Source organism: Leptosomus discolor, chromosome 2 (genome assembly GCF_034619465.1).
Source record: "Leptosomus discolor isolate bLepDis1 chromosome 2, bLepDis1.hap2, whole genome shotgun sequence".
Lineage (NCBI taxonomy): Eukaryota > Metazoa > Chordata > Aves > Leptosomiformes > Leptosomidae > Leptosomus > Leptosomus discolor.
The window spans coordinates 81073645-81091344 of NC_141392.1; the positions used below are offsets into that span (position 1 = coordinate 81073645).

Here is a 17700-nt window from a genome sequence, read left to right on the forward strand (position 1 = left end):
AATGAGAATTTTAAAAATGGAGTAAGTGCAAGCTTAGATTTACTAGCTGTGGCTGCTTGACATGCAGCTTGACCGTTAGTGAAATATATTTTTTGTACTTACTATAAAGGTGGTTTTGTGCCAGCCTTTTTGCCAAATAAATGTACCTTCAAAGTCGTAAACTCAGGTCAGGGAAAGTTCCTCTTCAAGACTGAAAACAGGTTTTATCTAACAAATTGCTGTTGGTGAAAAATGACTTCAGCTTTTTCCTTAAATGGGTGTTCAGGGTAGGATTTATTTCTTTGTTTCATGTTGTTTCTATTTCCTTTTACTAGCACTACTTAATGGTCTAAATAAGAAATGTGGTTTTTTTCCTCTCTGCATTATGTGAAGGAATTATTACAAAATCAATATTCTCTTTTTTTTCCTGTAATACTTTCTTGTTTTTGAAATTGTACGAGGTAAGTTTACTGGATAGAAGCATAGATGGTTTTGCATAAATTACGTTTTTCACATCCAGAATGTTGGACCATTTATTCCAAAGTTGATCTTGTGTATTTCAGTTGCGTAATTTCCAAACAGCAATTGACAGTTGGACTGAATTGAATGATTTTTTAAAAATATTTTTAATTTTGTTGAGATCTTGTAACTTATCCAATGAAGTATACTAGAAAAATGCTCTGAGGAAAGTTTACAAGTTCTGTAATCATTAGTCCCAGCTTAAGACAAGGAAAAAAACCACATGTAGGTCAAGATACAATGATTTTAATGGCTAGTGATGTATATTAGGAGTTGCAGTCTGTCTTCATATTTCGTGAGTAGTGGCTAAAGAAGGTAAAATATGTGCAATAACAGGTTAGCAAGAATATTGGAGTTAAGATCCTACACCGATGTTAGTCTTAAAGCCTACAAGTTCTGGCTTAATTTTCTTCAGTATGTGAGCTAATGAGTATGTTATCATTACTTTGTAATTCCAGGTGCAATATTTACAATTTCTGCATCAAATTGTTTGAAAATCCAACTTAGCCTCAGCTGAGGCTTTTGTGTGTTGTTTTACTTCAATTGTCTGAATAAATACTGTTGCTTTGGCTGAAAGAGTGTAAAAATATGTGCATCGTGCCCAAAACAGCAGTTTACTGTCTGTCTTATGTTGTAATTATCATCTTTTCCATTAAGAAAATCCTGGGTTTTATTAGAAATAGTTTATTATTAACTTCTTCATCAAAAAGATCTGTTGCTATGATACGCAACCTGTAAAATGGTACTCTGGTCTTAAAATTTACCTGTAATCTGATGTTGGAGAAATGCAAATACGTGCTCTGTTGCTGGCTACTAACTGACTGCTGGAATACACTTGCTGTACTTGAATATAAGTCATTGAATGTAATATTTTTAAAGTATGTGCCTCACTGTACTGTGGCTTTGCAATCTTTAGATATCACTATATGATTTCCTGAATGCTTAATAAGTTTTTTCTTTCAGCAGTAGAGAATGTCTTTGCAATTGAGATATGTCTCTGAAAAGTATTTTGAAAAAATATTCTTACTTTATTGATACAACCTTTAATACTACAAGTGATACCATAGCATTTTTCTGGATTCGTAAAACCTTTCTGTTAGTTTAAATACTAATATTATTTTACCAGGAGGTGCTCTTTTTTTTTCTTTTTAACAGAATCACTGATTTTATTTCATGCCAGATTATTAGCCTCATTTATTTTGGGTCACACCTTTAAAACAAAACGTATCTAAGTAATTTAAAGACAGAAGGAGACTTGATATCGTAATACCAAATAGATTTGATATACTAATTGAAATATAGGCATACTGCAGTCATAGCAAGGCTTCACGAATGTTGTAGTACAACTTTGAATTAATTCCAGAATGAAATGTGAAAGTCTGAATTCCTTGATTTAACGTGGCATGTGGATGTCCCAGCTCCAGTGAGGCAGAGTTCTTAGGAGCAAAGTTTGGGAGGATTGGGGATTACAGCTGCCCTCCAGTAGCCATGACTTTGAGAAGTTGAAAGTCAACACCAAAAGGGAGGACTAGGAATGAAGCAGGTAGATAATAAAAGAATAAATATGTGATCGAGAAATACTTCACAGATGGATAATTTTGTCCAATAATCTGATATTATTGTTCTAAACGTGATTCCACCTATATGTTTTCTCCTGCAATGATAATATTTTTGCATCTCTGAAGCCTTTATCAAAATACATAAAGTACGTTTCCTAGAACATCAGAATAAGATTTTATGCTCGTGCTGAAATGAGATAGTTCATTGTTTTCTTTTCTATCTCAGAAGAGATATACTGAGGATAAAGATTTTCTTTTTTAAACTGGCAATAGTAAAACACAAAAAGAATGGGAAGTGTCATCAGGGATAGTGATAACAAGGCTGTTCTAAAAATAAGAAAATAAGAAATAGATTGACATCTTGTTTTCTGGCAAAACCCGTAATACAACTTCTTTTCCTGAGATACACCTCCCAGGTGTGTGCTAGCTCTTAAGAGCTGAACACAGTATTGGGTATGTTCATCTTTAAGCCATTTTATGGATTTCGTCCAGAGCATTTTATTTTGTAACTGGTACAGTTATTTAAAAATAGCATTTTGCAGTGCAGTGGTACCTGGCAATAAGGATTGTAGTATACACTTAGCGTTAGAAAACTGATTTTTTGACTCTGCAAAAAGATGTGTTTGACGCTATTATAGTCTTTGAGAGGGCCTGACTCGTAACGCAGGATGAAAAATTGAAACTATTTTCTCTGAAACACCTCTGCATTAGGCAAGCGTGACATGACTGGAATCTTTGCCTTAATCCATGATGCTTCTTCCATTCTCAGTCCAAGACTATCATAGACATAAAAAAGACAGTAATATATAAATTTTAGATATCTAAAAATACATTTATAATATATATATTATATGTATACACACAAAACTTGTATACAACATGTATATGGGGTGTGTGTGTGTATATATATATTTCCTATTAATACAGAGTTGATTTTTAAAGTAACGAATGCTTTTCAACAGACCCATCACACTGTTTTATGTATCCTCCCCTTTGCTTCCCTCAGCTTTTTAGATTTTACTTTTTTTTTTAGGAAGAAAGATCTGTGTGCAAAAAAGATAGTCAAGCCAATCTATGTATCCTACAGATGTATGTAGGATGCAAAAAAGAGATGATGGTGATGAATAATTGGAGAGAGACAAGAACCGAAGCATGATTCTATGTCAGATTTTATGAAGAGCAAAAAGCAGCTTTCACTAAGCAGCAGTCCATATATACTGAAAAAATCTGTGTCAATTCACCCTTGGGGAAGTAGTGCCTTAGTTCACCTCTTTTTCAGTGGGGAGGATTGAAGGTAAAGGAAGCAAATACATCATGCCACTCATGAGTTTAGGAGCCTAGGCATTATGTAACCGATCAGATATAAACCTGTAATTGCTCAAACTACATCCTCCTTGGCCTTTCATATGATGTGGCTTTTATTTTTGGTATGATGATGTGGATCTAATCACTGTAATGTGACCATTTAAAAGCGGGTTATTTTTATAGAAATTGGAAGAATGTTCACCAGAGAGGTATAAATGAAAACAGGCTTTTGTTATTGCCCCATAAGAATGGGGAAGTAATGCAGATACTTCCTCACAATTTTGGATTACCAGGATTATTGGAGAAATTCACTGATAACCATTTGCACCCACATTTTAAGATTGTACAAGGTTTCCCTGATATAAAAAGCGACCTATGCAACTTACAGTGTAACCTTTTTCTTATTCCAAAATAGTGTTCTGTGTCTGCCTCTGTCATAGACCTGTCTTTTGGTGGGCTCACAGCAGGTTTATTTGCTTTGGTTTGACACTAAGCAAGTTTGATTCTTTTAGAATTGGGCTGAATGAAGATTTCCTTTTGCAGTATGTGCTGTCTTAGCTCATCTACACAAATTTTTCAGATGACTTTTCACAAGGTGAAAAATTACCATCTTCTTCTTGGCCAATAGACTTCTCTTTGCTGTTCAGCTATAACCTAGTGCCTTTCCCTGTCTTGCTTAAAATATGATCTGATTATGAGTTCCTTCAGTTGCATTTGTCCAAGTGTCATGTGCAGTTTGCTTAAAGATATTTTGTAATCTTGTGGTTTTATTCTTTTTAAGATTATCAAGGCTTTTGTCTTTTTTCTTTAAGCATCAGTTTCTAAACACTATTAGGATAGTCTATTGTATAATACGTTATAGTTTTATTTTTGGTATTGGCTGTTTACGTACTCATATAAGAGCATTTTAACATCTTAGAAGTTTGACAGTTGTGTTACTTGAACAAGCCACATTTAAGACACCGGCGATGTCAAGAGTGGCAAAGATGCTATGAAAAACTGATGAATATGCTCTTTGTTGTGTCAGTGTGGGTTGTGTTTTTATGCACATTTTTATTTTGAAAGGCTTGATATTAATGAAAACGTATGTGAAAAACACTGATAAATGTAGATATATCAAGAAAAAATATTTGTGAATATCAAATAGTATTCTCAAATGTGCTTTCACTAATGGAGTTGTAATTGAAACTAAACGGAATCTTCTCATTTATACTCTGTTTACTGTACGAACTAGTAATGTACAACTTTTTTTTTATTGAAAAGGACTCTGTAAAATCTGGGTTGTCTCTTCTTGGGCAGTATAAGTTTGAAGACCAGAACTATTAATTGATGATATGGGTCAAAATCTGCTAGTGAGAATATCTCTACTGGTGAATATAGAGAACGTAATTTCTTTTAGTCTGTTCTTTAAACTAGCATGGCTGTGTATGACATACTAAGCAAAAATTGCTGAAAAATGTTTAGTAGATACTGTCATGTGAGAGTTGCATATTCTTACAGTTACTTGGGATTTTGGTCACTCCTTGTCATGCAAATAGTAAATATGAATAGGGAAATGCATTTTTAATATTAACATGAGGCAAAATTGACTGCATCTGATTTGAATAAAATATTAAGCCTGTTTCATTTTCTACACAGCTGCCAAGTGTGTGTGTATTGTGTAGTGCTGCCTCTGAAATGGTTGAAAATCTGATGGGAACACTTACAAAGGCAAACCAGTAAAGGGCACCAGCTGCTGAAAAGCACCTGCTCAGCCACTGTGGGAATAGACACATCTGCCTGTAGCTAGAAGTAATCTAACAAAGTACCTGCTTTTACCTGTCAGGATTTTAATTTGTGTAAGGATTCAACCAATGAAACTAATTCTGAATACTAAAGAAAAAAAGAAAAAAAAGGAAAAAAACCCACAAAAAACCACCACAACAACAAACCTGAGTTGCTTTTTTGTGTAAAAGAGCCCCGGTTCAGAGCAGTAGGAGTCCGTGAACGCTTCTCATTCTCAGAATTAGTTTCTTGTTTTGTTTTAATAAAAGCAAACCCAGATATGGCAGCCAAAAGTCTCAGCTACGCTGTGCATAGTGTCTTACTAAAGGATGCAACCAGTATGGAAAAGGTTATGCTACCAAAGAGCAGGTGTCCAGTCTTTGGCTTAGTTTGAGAGATGGATCTCAGGGGATTTTGTGAGAGTATATGTTTCTTTTTTCATTGCATTGCATATTTGATTCATCATGGATGGTAGTGTGCACAGAAAAATATGTTTTACAATCAGAAGTCGTTAGACAAATTTCCTAAATATTTTTTGAATCTGATGTACTTTTTGTCTTTTGATACTTGTATTTTTATTGTTCACACATGTTGGTGATCTTAACACACAAATTCATTATCCCTCACCTACCTTTTATTTTCCTACGGTAGATCAGGCAGAAAAACTTCCATGAATGCTGCTGGTTTAGTTGGGATTTGGAAGAACAAAATAGCTGTGTTCTTGTAGAAAAGATGTCTGATTGTGCATGTAGTCTTCCCTTGTAAAATTTAGGAAAAAGTCATTTAACATCTATGCTGTAAAACAGTCCTGCCTTCTTGGTTAGCAGTAGTGTGAAATTAACTGAAATAGAGAAGAAAATTGAGTCGTAGAAAGATTATGACAGCAATAGTTACTCCTCTGGGAATATTCTTCTGTTTGCCATTCTTTAATTTTTACTTGATGTGTTAAAATTATTACTAGTTTCAACTGTAATTACCCTTCAGAGCACTCTGTTATTTTTTTCTATTTTTTGTTAGCTATTATTAGGAATAAATAGTTTATGTCATATGTTAAGGGCAAGCTAAAGTAAATAGTTTGAAAATATTATTAGGAAGTGGCTTCTACATTAAAAGTTTAAATATTTGTTTCTACATGAACAGTTAAACTGATGCCTTTGCATAAAATAGTATTGAATTAATTAGAGTTTATTTAAAAATAAAAGTACTGAAAGATATTTGTGCTTTAAAAGTATATAATAATAAAAGTGCCGTTACCCTGCTCTTAAAGACAGGTTTAAATTTGCTTTCAAACGAGCACAATATTTAGGCCTCAAATTCTGATGCCCAACTGACTGTAGATTGAGTGACTTTTATTTATGCATTAAATTTTTTAGAGTAAAACCAATTACTAATAAAAATCCAGGAAGCATTTCAGGTAGTTATGTTCTGCCACAGTGCAGCTTGCACGTAGCTCGAAAAAATCCAGCTTTCTGGTTCACAGCATTTTTTTCGTGTTGTACTTAATCACTGTAATATTTGAAATCCAATTATGTCTACCTGGTGACTTTGCAGCTGTTATGTTTTTTAACCTCATTAAATGATCATAGTAAGTGAAATATTTAAATTGAGAAAGCAATTTGTTAAATGTTCATTATTCATTCTTTAGGGAGGTACATTTATCTGACTGCATATAGAGACTTTTTGGTATAAAGCAACATGCAGAGATCTATAAAGTTTTTAATGAAAACAACTCAAAGTAGTTTTAGTCATTTTGATAATTAAGACTGGAGAGTGAATAATGTGCTTCTGCTCTGTCCTGTTTAGGGGATAGCTGTTTCTCAATGGAATTTCGTAGTACAAGTGTGGAAGAAGAATGCAGTAGTCTGCTTTACTTTGATAGCATACCTGAAGGCAAGCTTCCTTTCTTAAGAGTAATCGGTCTTCAGTGTAGAGAGAAATAGAGGATAGTATTTTAAATTCTAATTAAAATTATACTCAAGACAAAATTGTTTTTCATTTTTAAGAAATGTCAAAGTAAGAATTTTCAAAATTGAAGGAAGTGTGTGCTAGTTCTGATACACTGTAACGTTTAAAAGATTAACTCTCACTGAAAATGTTTTAAACAAATTATAGTTTGTCTGATTTTAATCTTTGTCTTCAATGAGCACAAGTTTCAGTACTCCCTTGATACATGAATGTCACATCTAGGATCAGAATGTCCCGGGTCTTTCAGTAATAGAGATGGGACTGAGATCGTCCCATCACATGATTCAGTTAGAAGTCACCACATAGTTTTAAACGTTTTTAAAAGGTTTTGGGATAGAGGAACTACATGACTAAAAGATTGACTTTCTATCTGATAGGCTGTTCACCTCAGAATTGCAGTTTTCATTAGTCTCAAGACCACACGGTAGCTGCTAATATAGTGAAAGTTTTAAAATTTTCAAGGAGTAGTAGTTGTTTGAGTCTGCAGAACGGGGAGCAACAAGTAATGTAAAGTATCTTAAAGTGGGAAACAGAATTTGTGTCTGTTTTGTATTTTATTCTAACAAAATAGTTCTGCTAAATTCTAATTGGAAAATTGGATTTATCTACCACTTCAGCTTTCAGTTAGAACACTGGAGCTGCACACATCAAGTAAGAGTGTAGTTACTTTTTCTTTTCATATAAATAAGTAGATATGCTTTGTATAACAGTAACAGTAGAAGCCATTTCTTTCTTCTGTAGCATGTTGGAAATTGATCTGGAATAGGAACTTTTCATTTGCAGGAAACTAAATACAGAGGAAGAAGATTTTATTTAGCCATTCATAGGAATTATTTTCGTCAAACATAATATAATAAAGGAAGCTTCTGTGTAAATATTCCTCCTTCTCTGCTTTTGTTCCCTGAATCTGAAAAGGATGAGGATTTTTTCCTGAGTCATCTGAGACTATGTAGGAGATAATTCCTTTTGTTCCCGATTCTTGCTTTTGACACCTGTGGACCTGTGTCCTTCTGGACCTCTAAGCATGAGACTATCACCCTGCCATGCGTACTCCTTAGATGGAGACTTCTTGGCTTGTTATCAAATGTATCTTTAAGCTAAATAAGAATGCCTCTCTCAAGTGTTGCATCGGTAATTTGCCTAGATCAGAAAAAAAGACTGGTTTGCATATCGATAGCTACTATAACAGCAAAACAAAAAGTCTGGTCCAGTTGTAGCCTGCAGCTCGTATCCTTTTCAAAGTACGTGTGAAAGCTCTGTTAAACCTGTAGTGCTGTTTGCAAAGCACTAACTATATTCTTCATCAGCTTTTCAGTTTTTGTGATTCTGTAGTTTTCAGTGTCTTAATTTTCCATGAATCTCAATCCTGAGAATTGCTGAATAGAAATGCCCAGGTGCAGCCCTTTAGAAAGTTTTGTGTCTTTATCCTGACCCACACCTCAATCATGCACATAAGTCTGTGTGGTATGGGAGGGCTTGAACTTTGATCCCTTTGTTTGATGTCTGTGTCTTCCGCGCGGTCACTGTTTTTCAGGTTTGGCCAAAGACTATCTGTTGTTCTCTTTCAGTACTCTCGATCCCTACTAGATTTTCCAGTTATCTGTCAAGGCTAGTTGCAGTAGCCACACCTTTTGAGATGAATGTATGCCATCATCAACACAACTTACTGCTTAGAAATCTTTCGTTCAAAACTGCACCAAGAATATGGAAGGAAAAGGATACATTAGACATCTTTTGATATACTGCAGTTTTTTTAAAAATTCTGCCAACCAGTTCAGAAATGGCAATTAATACAAGAGTTCAACTTTCAAGAAGTTGAATATGATATGAAGGTGTACTTTCATATCATATTATAATCACTTTAATTTGGAAAAGTTAGCTAAATTAAAAAGCATTTTATATTGGTTGCATAGAAGGGCTTCAGTTTTAATGCTGCATGTTAGTAGAGTATCTTTTTTCTCACCCATGGGCCAGAACTTACATAATTCCTGTCACTGTGCTGTCATTATCTTTCCTTCTTATTTTGGGTTTCTTCCTTTGTCTTGCAGTGTCTATATTCTTGAACGACTAGAAAAGGGGTTTTCTGTATTAATTCTTTGGTTACAGTTACTTTTGAGACAGTGTTCCTCTAACACGGATTTCTTTTCTCTTTCCCAGCCAAGGTAGGGGTCTGTTTTGAGTCGCATACAAGCGTAAGAAATTACGAGTCTTCTGTAAATTGAAAAAAACCCAAAACCTGTATAATAGGCTGAGGCATATAAACATCATTTTCCTCATTGCTCCATGTAGAAAAGTGAGGGAAATGGTGGTAGTGGAGGTGTCAATATGTAGCAGTCCAGGAGGAACCTTACTGTAAAGGGTAACAAGATTCTAAATGTTTTAAATTTTGTATTTCACTCTCCCATGCTCTAAGCTTTCTGTAGCATTAAATTATTTTTAAATTTTAGAGGAGAGAAACCCTCTTTATTTAATACTATTAATACAGATGAAATGTGAGCAAATTAAACTCAAATCCTTCTGTCCTCATAAAATTTTAACTTCTGATGTTATTAGCAAATGCCACAACTGTCACCGATTTTCCTTTTGCTATTTTCCTACTAGCTGCTTTACTTCACGGTAATTTTTGTGTGTAATTCACAAATGGCACCAGAAAGCTTTAAGAGGAGGCTGTGTTCTGATCTCCATTTCATTGCTATAATCTAGAATAATTCTCTTGACACCAGATACTTTTGAGTTTACAATAGTGTCACTGAAATCAGAATCTCGCCTGTGTGTCTGTTTGGATGCCAAAATTTATATATGTTTGCTGTGCTGTGGAAAGAGTTGCTTTTATGGAAAAATCTTTCTGAAACACTCTGTTATCCATTTCCTCAAATCAAATCACCAGAGGGTATAATCATTCTGTCTATAATCTTTTGTCATATTATAACTAGGCTGAGGAGCACAACAATCCTCCTGGTGAGGAGAGGAGATTCCCCGAGCTGTACCCGTGTTTTAACTCACAGCAGTGAAAGCCTTGGAGCTATGGTGCTTTCCCGTCATTCCCATCAAACTGATTTTTGGGTCTACACATGCAGAAGTCTTTGGTTTTAATCTATACACTGAACCAAAGAGTATTTCTGAATGTTGTATTTCTAATGAAACAATAAGTGGTTGAATAATTCAGAAATCTACAGAAAGGTATGACTGCTGCAGTTGTTTGTATAGTGTAGTTTGTCAAAAGAATAGTTTAGATAATGTTGGTGGCAATGTATCTATAGACTTAAAAGGATTTTTGCTGAAATTACTTCAGGCATGTTAGCTCTTGGCTGTCATATATGAAGTTAAATATTTTCCCTAAAAACTCTTGCTTTCTTGCTTTTGCATAGATTTCTCTTCTTTCTTCAAGAGAGCAGATGGTAGGACTGATGGTTAAAAAAACCAAAAACAAAAAAAACCCAGACATGAGGGGGTTTTATTCTTTGATTTCTTTTTTTTTTTTTTTTTTGATTGGCTTTCCTTTTCACAGAGTGCCTATGTTACTATAGTTAGTAGGAGACTAATATACTACTAGATTTTGGTGCAAATTGTTTTTTAATGGAACTGTTCTGGACTTCCTCTGGATGGAGGCTGGTTCTTCTCTAATGAAAGTTTGTTTGTTGAAAAGCATTTGTTGTTATGAGCTGTTCAGAATTTTCACATTTCTGAGAACCGGTAACTGTCAGAAAAATAACAGTTTCAGTGTCTTGGCAAACATGAAGTCTGAAAGTCTGGAGGGGAAATGTTTAATCAGGATTTTAAAACAGCATTCTGAATAAAGCAAAACCATAGTAATTTTCATAGTTTGTGTGCTACGATAGCTTTAAGCAGAGGTGATCCTTTCATAGATTATGAACACTTTTTTTTTTTCCTTTCCCCCTCAGGGTACTTATTTATTCTTGTGAACTCTCTGTCAGAATCCAGAAAAATTTTGAAGTGTTTGAGTTTAATGACACTAATACAACTTGAAAGTATGAAAGTTTCCCTGGTTCCTGATGGCTACTGCTACTTAAATACCTATTGCATTAACTAGTGAATGTGGTGATAATTTTAAAAATCAAGACTCCGTAGTTTTCTAAAAGATGATGTTTAATTCAAATTAAAAACATATTCAAGAAAGTCTCATAGGTTGTGATTCTTTTTTCTGTAGAATGCCAGAGTATAATTTCACCCTTATAGTTCATTATCTGTCATTTCTAGGAATTTCTTCTGGCTTCTTAATCTAATTAAGGGACTGGAGCATCTTTCAGGTGAGGAGAGGCTGAGAGAGCTGGAGAAGAGGAGGCTCGGGGGGAATCTTACAAGTAAATACCTGATGTGAGACTGATTAACAAAGACGAAGCCCGACTCTCCGCAGTGGTGCCCAGTGGCAGCACCAGAGGCAGTGGACACAAAACATGAAATTTCAGCAGAACATGGGAAAGTAATTTTTTGCTGTGAGGTGGTCAAACACTGGTACACATTGCCCGGAGAGGTTGTGGAGTCTCCGTCCTTGGAGATACTTAGAACCCAACAGCACAGTCCTGGGCCACCTGGTATGGTTGATCCTGCTTTGCGCAGGGGCATAGGACTAGATGGTCTCCAACCTAAATGATTCTGTGATCTGTGATTGCCACTAATAGTGACATGGATAACCAGACCGTGCAAGAATTGCATTTAGTTCTAGTCTAGTAACTTGTAGCGCGTACAGCTTTGAAACCAGCTGCTGGTTCTCTGATGCCTTTTGTTACTTGCATCAGTCTAATGTGTTTTACTCCAAGCTTCCTTTATAGCACATAAGTCTTCAGGTACTACACTTTGGATGAGACATGATTTGTACGTACTTGAAGAAATTGTAATGCTGATTATGGCCCAAAGCCGATCCTAAGCTCTATTTGGTACGCTTGTATAATTTTCATATCTTTGTGTGTGCTAGTTGTGCCTACAAAAATTGTCCCCTTAAGTCCAATGAAATCTCACTGATACGATTTGGTGCTAAATGGAGCAGATCCAAACATCATGCAGTTTCTTTTACGTGTTATGAGCCTTTGCTTAAAAAGTATATATGCACTTGGAAAGACAACATTTCAGTCTTTGGGGCAGGTAGGAAATTATATTCTCAAATAGTACTCCTAAGATAATATAAAAATAATATTACCTTTATGGTATTTATATAGCTATCTTTTTATTTTTTTTATTGTTTCTAAATCTCATGAGCTACTACCTCCATGAAAGTAGCAGAATATGAAAAGTATCATCAGGAGAGGGAGGCTGTGGAAGTCCCCAGGTATAACATCTATGTTTATTTCTGAGCATACCTAAAGTAACAAAATAGAATTAACACTGGCAAAAATGTGCTTTAAGTGTATACAGGCGTAACTAGAAAGCAGGGGGGCTACTAAATGTTCCTAATTTGGAGGGATAGTGGGAATGTATTATTAAAATGTTTATGTGTATATGCATATATATACAAATATATATTTTTGTGTGTGTGTATGAGTGTGTGTGCATAGATGTGTGTTTTAATCAACAACATTCCGAAGTACAGCAAGGGCGAAAGATGACCTAGAGATTATTTATATGTCAGGACGAGGAACATCTGGACTTAATTTCCTGAATTTTATGGGTTTTCTGTAAAACAGCATGGCTTAGTCATGCTATTACCAGTTAGATCTATTATCCTTTTAACTGAAAGTGCAGTAGAACAACTGACTGCAGAATGGGATTTGTTACACCTGAAATATGTAAGGTACTTCAATTAAAATATATCTACATTAAAATTAAGCCAATGAGTATGGAAAATTCTGGAAGTTTAAACTTGGTTTATGAGTACAGTGGATTATCTTAATGATAAATGGGTAGTAATATGATTTTGTTATAGTACGACGGAAGAAGTCATCATTATAGAACATTTATTTTAGGTAGTTTTATGCTATGGAAGTGAGTACAGATGACTAACATTTATTTCAGACTGTGAGAAAATTTACCTAGTATTACATGACAACTGGAAAAATGAATGTGGACAAGACAAAATCTCTTTTGGAATGAGGAGTAGAAAGAGAATGTCCTGTAGATGTCAATAAAATATGATAATTCTAAGGCAGATAACACCCAAACATATTTTCTTGATAAATTGCTAAGAATTAAATATGGGGTGGTGGTTGTTTTTTTTTTTCTAGTGTTGCACTGGATAGATTAGATAAAACATATTATGATGTGTCTGTGCATACCAATACTGCATTTAGAAGCTGCTACTAAAATGCTGGCGTTGTACCTTGAAGTTGACTTAAGAGCAAATTGGGCCACCAAGTGAAAATTTGTGATACTGAGGTTAATTGCATCTGGCAAGCTGTTTCTGTCAACTAGTGTTAATCCATGAAGTGACAAAGAAAGTGAAAGATCTCTGCTTTTGATAGAACTTATAGTTAGCACCCTTTTGTTCTGGGTGTGGGAGAATGCTATAGACCGTAGATAGACCACAGCGGGTTTCACAGTTATGCCTTGGGGAAAAAATAAGTATCTTCTATATCATACTAAATTCTGTAGAACTGCAAGGTGTGGCTAATGAATTGCATGGCTAAAACTCTGTCTAAAGTGCTGATGGCCTGAGCTATTTAGAACAGATACTGTTACTACCATGTTGTTAAAGCAGTTGTGTTTCTGAGCTGCAGCTTGCCTCCAGACTGAATCGTATGGACTCACTCATGAATATTATTTTAATGACTTTAACAGTTTTGTTCTACTTTTAAGTTGCTGTTAAAACACCAACATACAAATATCTTTTTAATGAAATAACTAATTTAGAATATCTTTATTAAGTGTAATCTTGTTTACTAATAAATGCATTAGTTCTAATAGTAAATTCCTTGAGAAAGGATTGGAAAGCTTGCTGAAGTAAAAATAAAGGTTTTATACACTCATATCAGAGCTGCCTTGAGTGTCATCTGGTTTGTGGAAGAAGTTGGTCTCAGTGGTCTTTCATGTTTATTCATGCTTATGTAAAAGTGGCACCATCTTAGGCATGAAATTGTGTTTGTTGAGAATAGCACTCAGATTGTATTCTGCTTAAATTTCCTTTGGTTGGCATAGAATTCTAGGGGTAAGTCAGCCATGGAATAGAAACCTGAAGAATTTGCGTCTCGTTCACAGAATCACAGAATGGTAGGAGTTGGAAGGGACCTCTGGAGATCATCTGGTCCAACTCCCCCGCCAAAGCAGGTTAGCCTAGAGCAGGTTACACAGGAAAGCGTCCAGGCGGGTTTTGAATGTCTTCAGAGAAGGAGACTCCAGCCTCTCTGGGCAGCCTCTTCCAGTGCTCTGCCACCCTCACAGATTCTACCATCCAGTGCTACCAGTCCTTTAAACAAAAGGGATTTCACTGGTTTATCTGAAAAAGAATTGGTCTGTAGAAGTCTTGACTGATGATAATATGCCAGAGTGAAAAAAAAATTGTTTTCAGTTTTCAAACTAGGTAGTTTGTGCAAATGACAAATTAAAAAAGCAAGTCTTCTAGTACCTTTGACAAACTGTAGACTTCTGTGCATACTGTTGCATTTCTGTCCGCTGTCCATTTTTTTTCTTACTGATTTTTAAGGGTGGAACTACTGGGTTTGGATTATGCACTTGCACTTACTATTTGGAATAAAATGAAGTTTGGGGGGAGGGTAGACTGTAATATTTTTTTTCAAACAAATGGGGAATTAGTTTGAAGAAGTCTTAAGACAGTGTTTTTCTCTGGAATTGCTTTCTCTTGTAGCTTTTTTCATCTTTATTACGTTCCTGCAGAGTCACCTATCAAAGAATGTTATGCATTGAGTGTGTACTGTGATTATGAATGTTGTGTATTGATTTGTCAGTGCGAGCATTTTTCTTTTGGGTTTCTTCAAAATTAATTAGTGTGTTGAATGAAAGTCTAGATTCTGGTCAGAATGTCGTTATCAAAAAAACCCCACTTTCAGTTCTTAACCAGGCCTTTGTGGGTTTTATTTTTTATTAATCTTTATTCCACTCTTAATGTTCCTATTTCAGTAGGCTTAGTATCTTTCCAGAAAACAAGGTGAGGTTGGTTTTTCGAAGTTGTTACACAGCTTCCTCTGCTGCTTCTGGAACATCTGTTTGTTTATTGCTGCTTACCAAGTCAGTCTTTATCCATGGTGTTACTGCTTTCCAATAGGAAAAGAGACAGGATGTTATTTATCTAAATATTTATTTATTTTTGCTAACAATTGCTTGTCCCAGGGCTATAGTGTATGGAATTTCTTCCAAATATAGAGGAAAAAGTTGTCTTGCACTGCCCATTTTAAGAGAAGCTGGAAGAATATATTCCTACAGTCAGTAGTTTAAGAAAACACTTAAAGACATACTTTATCTAAGGATATTAACAATCACACGACTCTGTGTGTAAAGCCATACTTGTTCAACTATGTGACTGTGAAAAATTCCTGTCATTCTTTTCTGAATGGACTTCATTTAGACAACTATGTTTCTGCTTTTGTTTAAAAACTGCTCAAGTAATATACATGTTGTGCAATGCAGTGTTTTGTTACTTCAGTTCTGTAGTCACCAGTTGTGTTTGTGTTTCTGTCTGTAGATCCTTTATTATAAACACTGTGTGAAATTTACAGTACTTATAATAGCCTCTAAAACCAATTAGATGGGGGGAGGGGGGCGGGAAGGAAAAAGGAAAAATATAACCATTTTCAAAGAACTATCAAGAAATCTCAAAATGAAGTATCAGGCAAATTACAAACCTAAAATGACTAAGGAGGCCATAAAAATAGCTCATAGAACCCTAATAGCACTACTGTAATTACCAGGTCTCCAGGAAACCCATTAACACTTTATAATAGTCTCATTCATGAAGATGAAATTAATTTTGAAGACGATACACCGAGTAAGCATTACGTATACAAAACTTGGTGCAAAACAAATAAGCTTTCCCCCTGCAATCTTGCAAGCAGAATAAACTGTGAAAGAAAATTAATAGTGAAAACGGTTGTAATCCTGAAATTCAGCCCCTTAAAAAAATTGAAGAAACTTGATGAAAAGTACTGGAAGTACTTGCATTAGATTATTTTTTTTTTCCACCAAAGACACTTAACAGTTTAGAATAGGTATTTGAATGTATTTGAGATGTGTCAATCCGATAAATACAAATGGAATCCATGAGTTGAATGGAACTGTTTTTTCAATGTTGCACAAGCATTTTTCAACCTGAAAGCTTTGCTAAGACAAAGGTATGGCTGAATTGAAAAGCACATTTTTCAAGAAGTAGTAGTGCATTGATTGCATACTATTTTCATTGACTTTGCTATCAATGAATGATGGGTTTTGATATTTAAAGTCTTCTAGAATACAACTACATTTGGCCAGTCATTAAGTACATCATTCCTCTACATTTAGGAGCAGAGCATTTTTATGTGTTGTGAAAATGGTGTATTAACCTGAATTTGTAATGTGATCTCAGTCTCTCACATGAAGCTACTACCAAGAAGCTGCAGCAAAACGAGAGACCTAGTGCTATTTGTTGTGAAGTTAAATAAAATACTTGATTTGAATAGCCAGTGAAACCCTCATTCCTAAGCTTGCATTACTTGAGGTGGAAATAAAATGGGTTCTGCTGAAAGAATTTGCTTAGTATTGGAAAGAACTGGAAGGAATATTATTAGTATTGGAGAGGCTATTACCATAGCAAATGACTGTAAATTAACTAAAGCGCCCGAGTAATGGAAAGGGAGATCTTCAGAAGGTGCTTTCAAGACTGATCTTTACAGTGAATTTGTGCTTTTGCATTTTCCCGCAATTGAAATAAAAACTATAATCATCATAAGATTCTTTTTGTGATTGTTAGTAGAAGCAGTGCAGGTAATTAAATCTGTAGGAAGGATATAATTCTGTGTTCTGCAGTGTCTTTTAGATATCCATGAAAAGTAACTAAGAAAAAGGAAGTTTATTAGAAAATTAATCTTATGTCTTAAGAGTCTGGTTTTCAGTTGCAAAAGTGTTAGAATCTTCAAATGCAGAAATTGTAACTGTCAACAGCAGTTCTTTCTTGGTGAAAATCTCAGTTCTCAGAGAGACCAAGAGGAACAAATTATTTTTATAATTGATGGTTCAAACTTTATAAGATTTAAATATGTATTAAACTGCAACAATTGCCTGTATTAACGATATAATTTAATTTTGACAACATTCTGAAAGTTTATTTGGGGCTACACGTGCAAGTTTTATGTTCCTTTTGGAGGCTGCAGTATTGTTGGAGAAAGGTCTGAACGTTAACAATTGCAAAATGGAGATTTCCTCTGAAGCAAAGAGAAGATTGTTAATGAATTTGTGTGTGTGTTTGCATAATTAAACATCATTGCACAAAATTAATCATAAATAATTTTTGAAATAATCTGTTTCTTCAGCAGGTTCCCATGTATTGCTGCCTCTTCCATTAGAGTAGTCATAATGTGTCATCTTGGATTTAAAGACATATATTCTTCTAATCTGACTATTGCTGGTTTACTAATGTTTAATTATTAATCGGTTATGATTTTACTGTATATTAGTTTTGGTCACAGTCTTGATTTAAAAAAAAAATTAAATGCTGAAATAGCATGTGGCTAAA

At 34.8% G+C, this 17700-nt stretch overlaps 1 protein-coding gene across 2 annotated transcripts in view; it reads left to right on the plus strand.

Annotated features, from left to right (window-relative positions):
* Positions 1-17700, plus strand: part of ASCC3 (activating signal cointegrator 1 complex subunit 3) — a 270966-nt gene that overhangs the window by 41941 nt on the left and 211325 nt on the right. The gene's annotated exons all lie outside the window — the stretch shown is intronic.